Raw genomic sequence first — 12,230 nt, forward strand, 5'->3', positions numbered from 1 at the left:
CGAGCGGCGGTCGAGTGGAGGGGAGCGAACACGGCGGATGGGACGGCAGGAGCGGCGCGGCAGTGTAACGGTGGAGAGACGAGAGACGGGTCGCCGCCGGCCGGCAGAGAGATGGAAGAGAGAGAAAGACAGTGAGAGCGATAAAGAGAGGGAGACGACCCCTCTAACCGGGCGATGCCACTCAACTGAATCCCCGCTCCGTTGTCGCGGCAGTCTGACGCCGGTCGCGCAGTCAGCACGGTTGGATTTTCGCGCAGTTTTTCACCGGTCCTACCGTGCTGAGGCTCCGACTTGGTGCTTCGCGTAGTTCAAGTTGCTCGCGATCGTGCGTGGTGTCGGTGCGCGTTGCGTACATATCGTCGCGAGCGCGCAAAGTGACGTTCGACGCAACAATTGAGAACGAGAAGTCCGAGAAACGACGCCAGATGCTTCAACCTAACCTCCAAGCACAAAGATCGCACCGAGGGAACACGCTCGCTGTTGCACGGCAACGATAACTCGCGACGTCGTTCCGTCAAATTCCGTGTATCACGCGAGTCCCTCTCCTTCGCCTGTTTTCCCGAATTTCGCGGGATCCGTGATCTCGCGACGCGATCGATTTCGTGTGACAGCGCGGTAAACAACGAGACAGAGGGAGGGGAGACGAGGAAAGAAGTTCCGAAGTTTTCTGCTTACGTCTTCGCGTCGTAAAACTCTTTCCGCGGGGCATCTCGGCTACTGATGTGAGTGATTGACGAAGAAAGGAGCGAGAAGAGAAGCGACTCGTAAATGACAGTGCAGTGAGAGAGAAGCGAAAGGACAGAAAGGGAGAGGTTCTGCTTCGAGGCAAATCATAAATCTTGACGACGAGAGAGAGGAGGAGAGAGAAAATCGTCCCTTCGAGATTCTCCGAACCCTGCCGAATTCTATAGAATTTTCTTCGTCACGGTAAGTCCACGACGTTGTCCGTGAATGTTTTTTGAAAATTCGATCAACATCTGTGCGCAACGTAAGAGCGTAATCATTTTTTTTTTTTTTTTTTTTGTATCCGTGGCGAATGTTGAAAAATGAAAACGCATCAATTCAACGAAAAGAATAAAGCGTATGTGTAAATAATGATTGTATAGAGACAATCGTAAACAAATTGTTACATTTTTCAAGCATGACGGAATCGCGTTCGACTCACGTGACGTTCGTAACGATTGCTGAAACGATTATCAGAGTATCGGATACGAAATTATTATAAGAAATAGATAGGATAGATAAGCTATTTAATTGGTAAATATTATCATCTATATATTCATTTCGCACAGATACGTGAGTGTCTAATCTTTATATCAGTTAAACGCTATTTCTCGTATCGAACGTATAAAGTTGGATATTAAATAGATTTATTAACATTCGTATAATGACTTTATATTATTGTTTTTCTATATATAAGAACTAAATATGTGTGCATATCAACACACGTACGATCAACATACACAGTTAGCTATTTTGTTTACATTTGGTGAATCACGTATTTTTATGCGTTTTATCTTGAAACGTGAAAGTAATAGTTAAAATTTGCTTGTTTAATTTTTATATGCGCAAATATACGTTCTCTATTTTTGAATTCCGCGTTTGGCCAAGATTTTAATTACTTACGTCAGTATTCCTGACGTTATAATAGGATGTTTACTCCTTGAAAAAATTTGGAAAACCTGGAAATCTCAGGTAATTTTTTTGTATCTATAGAAATCAAGAAATCCTCATGGAATTTTATTGAAACTCACGATCATGCAATTTTAAAAAAAATTCTCTCTTTAATAATTTTGCTTTAATAATTTTATTGAGACTCACAGTCAAGAAATTTTTTTTTTAATTTTCTCTTTAATGATTTTGCTCTTATACTGTAAATAATCTACAATCCGCTGATAAGCCAAGTTGTGTGTGTGTGTGAATTATGCATTTAAAATATATTATATATATATATTTCTGTTTATTCACTGTTTTAACAAAATATTGAATATACAGTATATTTTTTACTTTAATTTTTAATGATAAATGAAAATGTTATACAAATTAAGAACTTTTATTTCAACGAAAATCATTCAGTTTAATCATCAATATTCAGTTTTTTTTTTTTTTTTTTTTTTTCCCCAATACATTTGTAAATCTAACACTTGAAACTTAAGTAACTTTGTATTTTTTCCTCGTATGAATGAAAAGCATTAGAAAACGCATATAATAAAAAAAAACTTATTTTAGGAAATTGCGCTAAAAAATCTTAAAAATATTTTCTTTACGTAGAATTTTAAACAAAATTGTTTGGAAGATCAGAGAATTTTCCAAGGAAATTTTTTGCAATATTTGAATAGGCACCCTATATAAGAGAAAATTGATGCGATTACTCTAAGCACATAACTCGCTGGCATATTTTTTGCACGTTTCGTAATTCCGATAAACTCAATACCGTCTCGGAAAGATGATACGCACTGTAGTATGTGTCATTAAGCCGCTAGCTGCAGATTCTTGGATAACGACCTCCGCATCACCGGGTCAAGAAAAAGTTGAATGTTGTAATAGAATCGTAATTCCACGACTTGTTGGTGGTATTAAGTCGCTACTATTACGCCTCTAGTAACAGTCCGTTTTTATCGCGATGAATTTAATTAACCGTGACTTGTGTAATTAAATAATTCGTAATAGTCGTATACTGAGTAGGACACGCTCTCAGCTTCAAATATTCTTGCAACGGCGTTGTAAGCTTGAATAAAAATTAATTTTGCAACGCGGTATACATCCCGCGCATATTTCATCTCAATCTCGTTCTATGATATTTGTTGATGCAAGAGAAATCTCAAACATCGCGGGGAAACTTGTAACTTATTTTTTTATCCACCGCAATGTTTGCGCAATTAAATTATGATCGAAGTAAAAAAAATAAGTTTAACCATCCGGGTTAAAAACAAAACATCAATATTAATTCAACAATTTTTCCAAATTAAATAAATAAAAACAAGTAGTCAGAAAATTGCTACCTATTAATATTAATGTAAAATTAATTCCGCGTAGTAACGAAAAAAAAAAATGCTTAATACGATATGTATTGTATATAAAGTTAAATTAAAAATTGTATATTCTCGATATCATGGTAAAAAAAATATATTTGCATAAAAGTAGGTCATATTTTGTGCGATATAATACATCCGCATGACTAGACATTGATGAATGGTTTTCATGCATTTCTCGTGTAGAGTAAACGATTTACCAGTGACGTTTCATGTCCTTTGCTTTCTTCTCGCGTCTAGAAGCATCTTTTCCGCGCTGCTGGCGAGATCGCCTTTAAACGCCGCTCGCCTTTAATGCGAGCGTCGTACGAACCCTCGTCAGGATCTACACCACGAGGGTATAGTAAAAATTCCACGTTTGCAGAGTATTTTCCGGTGAGAGGGAAAGAGAGAGCGGGACAAGGCGAATAGGTTGAAAAAAGTTGAACAGTCGGACGTCCGCGCTAAGCATACGGCAGAATATTCGAAGGCACTGTTTTTAGCTAGACAAAAACACGGATTCAACCTGCAGCTTGTTTTTCTGTTTCTTCATCTGGCTTAAGTCATACGTATGATTGCGTTTCGTTGTAGCGATTCTACGAAACAGGATTAAAAATTAACGATCCGTTACGAAGGAACGTGTTCGCGAATCGGAATTTTTGTGCGAGTTTAAGTCGAACGTTTGTATAACGCAGCTGTGATTGGTCAAAAGTAAAAATTTAATCATCAATTTGTTGTGTTTTTTTATCAATACGAAATATGAATCGGTAAGGGAAATTCTGTAACAATATATATGCCAGCACATATATATATATATATATATATATATATAAAGAAAAATATTGCGTCGTGATATTGTCGACGCGTAATATTTATATCGGCGTTGTCTTGAATCATGACGAGCCAATAGCGATGATTTCATTGTGCTCGATATAAATCGATATCCGCAGATTCAGTTTTGAATTGCTACACAAGTCCAAAGCGAAATTATCGACATTGTCAACATTGTTATCTCAAAATCGGGCAAAATTTGTTGTCTGCGCCAATCGTTATCGAAAATTGTTTCCCGCGGATGAGAGAAACTTCGACGCTGCATCTCACGTGCCATTGACTTTCGAACATGCCGCGAAATCGTGGAAATTTCGAAAGCGCCGATCCCAGGATACGGCGCGAGCCATTTTCGTGACATTTCGTTTATCTCGAAACAAGTTCCTGCTAACGTTGGACATTTCTTGCGGCATGTGCGACGCCGGGGAGAGAGTTCGAATGTAACGCTCGGATAATTCGCATCGAGTTAGAGGACGGAACCGAGATCCGCTTTTTTTTTCGGATTTTGATACGAATTACCCGAGTTTGCGCGTATCGTACCCTCAAGATTACCCCTTTTCACGGTCGCCTTCCGGGCGAAAGATGCGCTTCCCGCGTGATGCGAAAAGTTTAAATAGCTTTCGTTACCGGGATTTTCCGGACGATGCTTTGCTACATGCAAATTCGGGGCATTTTCCGCGCAAGTCTTCGAAGACTTTACGTTAGGATACTACGAGATGAGCTCGAACCCGTGGGATTTTATCGGCGGCAACGAGACACGATGTAAGGATCGCTATAAGCTACATTATTCGTATTCATTTATTTCTACCTGTTTCGCGGCATGTATTACATGTACATCTGATCCCGGTAACTTATGCAACGTGAATCTTAACTGCGCTCCTAGTATCTCGCGTATTATTAACGATTCATCATGTCTTCCCACTGAACATTGTGCTCAATTCAGATTCAACATTTGCGTTAAGAATAATGACTTTATGCAATAATTATTGCGTTGCATTTTTAATTATAAATCAGTGGCGTATATTTTACTTAGAAGTTTATATGCTAGATATATTTTTATATGACAAATCTTAATTTTCTTTGTAAGATTATTAAAATGAGAGAGAGAGAGAGAAAGAGAGAGAGAGAGACGGAATTAAATAGTTTTATTATTATTATAATCACACACACATACACACACACATAAATTTGTGACAGAAAATATCTGTTATATTAAAAAAACCATGGAATTATTAAATCAGAAATATAAAAAAGATATAATATGAATGAATATAATTAGGTAGACATTTGATTTTATATCTGAAATGAATCTTTTGATTTATTTCTGCAAAATTAATAAAAAAACTAATATGGAAAAATGTTTAAATGATAATACAATATTATCTAAAATCGATATAGGTCAATCGCCTATATATTGAAAATAATATTAATCTAATTTAGAAATTAAATGTGCTAATTTGATTGACATATTCATATCAAATATAAATTAAATTAAAATATTAATCAAATTTAGCAAAATTTTCAAAGATAGATGTATCGCTAGAATAAATTTCGAATTTTCTTGTTACTGAGAAACGAATTTAAAAGTCAAGATTTATTATCAATAATAACTTGCAATTAAATTTCCAACGTTAAGAACTATTCAATTCAGAATTCGTCATACACTCTGTATATTTGAAAATATGTGTTGAGATATTTTAGATATGATATGATTCTTATTTCTTGGATTATAAAATATTGTGATTTTAACTCTCAGTCAATGTGCGTTACACGTATTCTACTTGATTCTGTCTGAGGAATAATCGAGCAAAGAAGTAATCACCCATTACAAATCCGATCGTTGCGTATGATTATGCCTTATTGGCTATGATTTAAAGCGTCATACACTGAGCTAATTGGCTTGCTGTTGAGCTGCATCCGCGCTTACAATACGATGCGTTTCGTTCGTTCGATCACTGGATCGTCAAATCCCGCCGCGAGTTATCGTCGCGTCGCGCGCTTATCGGTTTCCGAATTCGCGTATAATAATTGAGCGTATTCCAGTTCGTGCCGCATTAAAACGAGGAGTTTAACCCGGCAATAGTACCGCTGGCATTCTGCCGTCGATACTCGCATAATGTCGCGATATAGCGGCCCCGACGCGCCGCTATATATACGTTCATCGGCCCGACGAGCGTAGGCGATGAACTCCTTCACCGCACCCAGCACGGTATTGTCTTGAGTTGGCATCGATATATACATGAATTCAGCACGATTGCCCGTTGTGTGTTTCCCGTAAATCGATTCTGATATCTCCGCGTTTATGTCTATACATTTTTTTATTCTTTACTATTTTTTTTTATTTTATTTTTTTTTATTTTTTATTTTCATATTTATACATTAGATATGCGTACATACATGTAGATGCATTGTATATATAATATGTATAATATAATTCTTATAAAGTATAGTTTTGTATGTTAAAGCTGTACTGAGTATTATGAAAACCATATACAGGGTGGGGCATTTATATTGAGACACCTAAATATCTAAAAAATAAAGCAAGATAGAAAGAAATGTTTCAGACAAAAGTTGTTCGGTTCTAAGGGGTTCATAAGATGGTGCCATTAGTTTGACCTTGAATGGAGGCGCTTCGGAAATTTCAATGTCAATCTTGTTTTATTTTCTTTACACCAATTGATGCCTCTCATTTTTTGAGCTTAAAATATTAAGGTAACGTTGTTGCAAAATAAATAATTTTATGAGATATTTCATAGTTTATGAAAAATTATGTCGAAGTAAAGTAATAAAATAAAGTACAATATAAAATATCGCGTAAACTATTAAACTTTTGGCCATCATATCCCTATGACTTCTTATGCAAAATATTGCAAGGAATCGATTTATGTAAAAAAATTGGGGTGTTTCCATTTAAAAAAACAAGTTTGACATTGAAATCGACGAAACGCCTCCACCCAAAGTCAAACTAATGGCATCATCCTAAGACTCCCTTAGAACCGAACAACTTTAGTCTGAAACATTTCTTTCTATCTTGCTTTATTTCTTAGATATTTAGGTGTCTCAATATAAATATCTCATTCTGTATATATTTAAGACACATAAATCGTAAAAATAAAATATTTTTGAATCGTATGAAGATTCGATTACTCAATATTTATACATATGCGTATATATATTCATATAAACATATTTGAATTAATAGCAAATAAAGAACATTTATATTTATATAAATTTTCGATATAAATTGACTTATTGTTATAAAATCCATTTCTACATCGTACATGTTTCTATATAATATGAAATAATATCTCGCACTCTGTTTCACATCTGCCACCTATCTAAATTTCTTTCGTTACGAAAAATATAGATCTGTTTCTATATAGTTAAATATAAACTGAAATTGAGCGATGAACAAAAATCATTCGGCATAAGAGTCGATTAAAATAAATCGTTAATTATACATTTTGTTTCATCATTCTAAACCATATAAGTCTCAAGTGCTCTTTAAAAGTGTTTACAATGATAAATCAAACGAGAGATTTCTTCGTCTCTATTTCTCCTACGGTGGGCTCTGGCCAGCGGGAAAAACTGTACATGCTTATGTAATATCCACACGTCACACGGTATATAATTTTCCAATCGTCAAACGTACAGCTCGTTGAAAGAAAGAGGAAAGGGAAGGCTCGCAAAAGGCCTGTTCGCGTGAGGAGCACAAGGACACGTAATTCGAAGGCGCGCACGATGAAATATCGAGGTTCTATCACGTCAGATCCGTACGTTTGGTCGGCCCTTCGGAGGTAACCATCTCGCCCTCGCTCGGTCGATCGCCTCTCGATCGGAAAGTAAACGAGTTCCCCAGGCAAGCTCTCGCTCTCGGTTCGGTCGGGCAAAAGCGAGAGAGAGAGGAAAAAAAATACGAGGGAAAAGAACGAGAAGCGGGCGGGAAGAAGGTAGTGGCGGCGGAAGAAAAGCTGCAGGAGAAACACGATGGCGGCACGCATACCTGCATGCGTGCATCGACTACCTGCTTCTCCTGGGTTAACTCGATTGCCGTAATGCGTTGTTGATATAATACCACTGTGCCGGTGTATATTCATCGCATTCTTGGGTTCGTCGACCCAATTGAGGGCAATATTTAAAAGAATAACAGTGGATGCAGCCTCGCGTGTGTAGTGCCTCGGTTGTGCGATACGAGCTGTTTCGGGCTCTCGAAAATTTTCCACGAAAGATTCGGGTCTTCCATTTAATAGCTTGTATATGTCGAAAAGTCGGCGAACCACAGAAGTTATAGAAACGTACTGGTAAAACTGGTTTATATTATTTTTAGAAGCACGGGAATATTTGACTCGGCGGTCAGATGACATTCTTGAATTAACTATAACGTGTCTAGCAACTCTGACGTTTTCTCTTCTGCATACATACATTAATTTTTTAATGCATTGATTAATTCGTCGAAGAACTTTGTTCCAATTCAATATGACATTGATATACGTCTGAAATTGATCTTATCAATATGTCTAGTTGAATAAATACTCTCGAGATATAAAAAATCCAAAGAAATATTATCGCTTATTGAAATATTATTACTACATTTTTAATCGAGAATTACACGTTTGTAATACCGAATTAACGAGTCCATATTCGTTATCTCGCCCAGGCGATCTCAGAGGTTGTCGACCTACGAAGGTCTGACGACGAAAGTAATGTAGCTACTGTTTAAATTTGGAATGCGACGTTCCACTGCAGCTTCGAAATACCACTACATTTTCGCTTTCATGTCATCGGTTTAAATGTGAAAGTCAAAGGGATATACACGATGGTTACATACGAGTATACGTTGACTTTACGTTTAATAGCATTGGAATGATCCTGTTGCCATTACAATTACAAGAAACATTGGAAACAGAGGATCCGTTTTATATTTAGCGAGATATGCAAATGGAATTCGAATCCTTTGTCAGTTTTTAAACGGTTATATTTAATACGCTTTTGCGCGATAAACAACGCGTGCATTATTTGCATTGCTCATTACACAGCTGCGCTACACATAATAGAATTGCATACGTAACCGAAGGATGAGCCGACCGATTGAATTGCAGGAAGGGTGGTCGTCTGTATTATAAATCATAGCTATTGTGTAATTTAATTACGTTTTCGGTAATCGGCAGCTGCAATCGATTGCGCTCGACCGAGTGTAATTTGCAAACCTAATCGCCTGTTGCGGTCTGCGCGTAAGATATAATACCAGTTTGTCAACTATATTACTATGTTTGATAAAGTTCATGTTAACGTGTCCATTAATGCAAATCACGCTTCAAACAGAAGGAGACAAGTGATGTCGTCGGTAAACTTAAATTACAGTGCGTTGTTAAAAACTAAAATTAGAAAGATTAAAAGGAGCAATTAACGGGTGTCAGTATATAATCAGATTTAAAAATTTTTCAATCTGATTATATATTATAGATATCTGTTAGTTGATCCTTTTTTTTGCCCTTTTTAATTGTTGTTTATTATCTTTAAAGCCTTTCTATTATATTTGGCTTTAATTTCACTTTCTTTTCGCGGTTAAAAAAAAAATGAATGTTTGCGACTTCAGTAGAAAATGCACGGAGCTTTTCTCAATTATCTGCAATCAATGGATCTATCGAAGAATACCTAAATCTATCAAATTACCTCTGCCTTGCGCGAATCGGCTGGACCAATCGAGCGTTCATAATAGGCGGACGATGTAATCGCCTTAACTTTGATTTTCCGATTGGCTCTCATATCATAGACAATAGCGAATAAAGTTTCTAAATTAAACGATAGCAGAAAATTATTACACGGTTTAGTTTAGCAACTAGGTACAAGCGGATTAAATTTCAGTTATCGCAATTTTTAATATGCGATTTAATTTTATTTCAGAAATATTTAACAATCGAAGATGAAGAAAAAATTATATATAATTTATATAATATAAATTTATATAAATTATATAATTTTATATAAATGAATAGAAAAGTAAAAATTCTCGGTAAATATATCCATTTTGATGGTTGGAAGTAGAGAAATAAAGCAACACCTGCATCACAATACAGCGTGTCTATACTATATGGCATTTTGTAGCGCGTTTCTGACGAGAGAGCATTCAGCTCGCCCGTAATGCGCCAATAAACCTTTATGCATTCAACATGCGGAAACGTTTCTAACGTTTACCCGCTTGTTGATCAATCTACGCTTGGTTGCACAATATTCGCAGTTCGTGCGACGTGCGCGTTTGCGGCGATTGGCGCGACGACACGATGATACTTGGGATTGACCTGACTGCTACATGTGCGATCTGATCACGGACGTATCCTACCGTATCCGAAGTATTCGTACTGTGGATTGTTATTGGTAGTGCAATGACGATACGAATGGACGAATACGAAGATAGAGAAAGACGAGACTTGCTTTGGTTTACGAGCGAATCGGCCGCCTGACTGAAAATTGCTCTTGATACGTATCGGGATGCCTATTGTTGGCAATATAACGCTTGCGGAATGTCAATCTAGTTTGACGTATTATACGCGTTGTTTGTTGTTGAATATACAGCGGCTATAATCGAATGAAAGACTACATCGAGATCGATCATAGCTCTGAGCGAGTAAATTCTATCTAAGGGATTGACAAGCGCTCACAGAGCAAATTCCAAGAGGTAAACCGCTGACCAGAAATATGTTGGAGGAGTAAGCTCGAATTATCGCAAGCCGTACACAGACAAATCGGAAAAGGAAGGGAAATGACAAAGAGCCCGCGACCAACGAGCAACCGCGATAAATATACCGCAAAATTTGATATCTGCGCTTGTCAGAGTAAAATATCGACTCATTTCCTCCGATAACTCGTTTTCGATCGTCCATTCACGATCGACGTGAATCTCGTCCGTGCGATGGCTATAAAGCGTCCGCGTGCAACGGAAGGACCGTTTACGAGGAAGGATCGTTCGCGATCGCGAGCCGAATTTAGCGAACGCGGGTTGAATAATCTCCGCAATCTGCGTTAGCTCGCTTGAACGATGCTCGGTCAGTTATTCCATGACTGAAATAGATAGCACATGTAAACGGTGTATATGCATTTTGTACACGTCATTGTCAGAAAAGCTGCTTAAAGGATCATAGATGAAAAGCCGAACCGATAGAGAAACCTGATAATCGCAATATTTCTTTATGAAGGGAAACCCGGAAATTAATCTCTGACTGATCTACGAAAATTAAATATACAATGTCACAGTCGCGATTTATTTCAATTAATATTTTTGACATATTAATTATGTCACTTCAAAGGCTTTATCAAAGGCTCTTAAAAACCGGGAGAAAGGAAAAAGAGGGGCTGCTCGTGTAGTTGATCGTGATGCTTTATTTGAAAGTATCACGAGATCGATGGTTAGGAGGGTAACCGTTGTTGGCTATCTACGCGGTTAAATAAAATCAGTGACGAAACACACACACAGGGCAATTCGGAATCTTTCTTCGTCCCCTTTATTTCCGTGTTGAAAATGAAATTGAAAAAACGAATGAAGGCGAGAAGTACAGATATACAGCAGCAGTTCATTGGACGAAACTGCCAGAGAATCGTCGCGAAAAGTGTCGTCGGGTAACGCAGCTGTGACAACAATGATGTAGTCTACTCTCGACGAGGTAAAACGCGCCAAGACATTCCTCGGTTGTGTCCGACGTTCGCCAATTGGATTTGCGGCCTTCCTCTTCCGACCCGCGACGTACCAGTAACACTTTGACAAAGTCGTAGTCCCGAGGAGATAACTCCCTTGTTCCCCCTCGCATCCAACCCATTCACCATCCTTGACCATCGCCGTTGGATGCAGCGATTACGCATTTCTGATCGAACTCCTTCCCGAAGTTTAAACGCCATAATGACTCGCTCGCGCTAATCTCAATAATCTTATTTCACTTACTTACTTCGCCCGAGACGAGAGTAAATTCTCCGGCTAATGCATCGGGACCGTCTTGATCGCCGCTTAATTGCGTTTTGGCGGTTTAACGTATGTACGTGAGCGTGAGAGAGGAAATCGGAACGTCTTTTTTATCCTTTTTTCTCTTTTATTTTCTCTTTTTTTTTAAAAAAAAAAAAGAAAGAAGCGCGATATAATCGGCTTGTTTTTACGGTTCAAAATTTGATTGTCGGTTATACATTTTAACGCTCTCGGAATTAGGACAAATGTATTCGAGATTGGATTGGTTTCAATTACCAGTCTCTACGTTAAACATGGCCGTGGGAAATTTGTACATTTGTTGAAATAACCCAACGAACTCTTTTCCCGAATACCGCTTTCGCATTCGATGCGGTTTATTAACTTTTCGACGATCGCGTATGGTACATGTAAAATGAACGGCCTCGGATTTCGGGGATAGG

The 12,230-nt window shown here is 37.7% G+C and overlaps 1 protein-coding gene across 4 annotated transcripts in view; it reads left to right on the plus strand.

The window, feature by feature from the left end:
* Sfl (N-deacetylase and N-sulfotransferase sfl) overlaps positions 1 to 12,230 on the plus strand; it is a 384,325-nt gene that overhangs the window by 274,627 nt on the left and 97,468 nt on the right. Inside the window, exon 1 of one of the 4 annotated variants that reach the window (XM_070305098.1) lies at positions 60 to 927. The exons of the other annotated variants lie outside the window; for them this stretch is intronic. The gene's annotated coding sequence lies outside the window, so the exon portion shown is untranslated. Of the gene's footprint in view, positions 1 to 59; positions 928 to 12,230 lie in introns of those variants that run through there. 4 annotated transcript variants of the gene reach the window in all.

Source organism: Polyergus mexicanus, unplaced genomic scaffold (genome assembly GCF_030449975.1).
Source record: "Polyergus mexicanus isolate NDT 795.1 unplaced genomic scaffold, iyPolMexi1.0 SCAF_12, whole genome shotgun sequence".
In the NCBI taxonomy this organism is placed as follows: domain Eukaryota; kingdom Metazoa; phylum Arthropoda; class Insecta; order Hymenoptera; family Formicidae; genus Polyergus; species Polyergus mexicanus.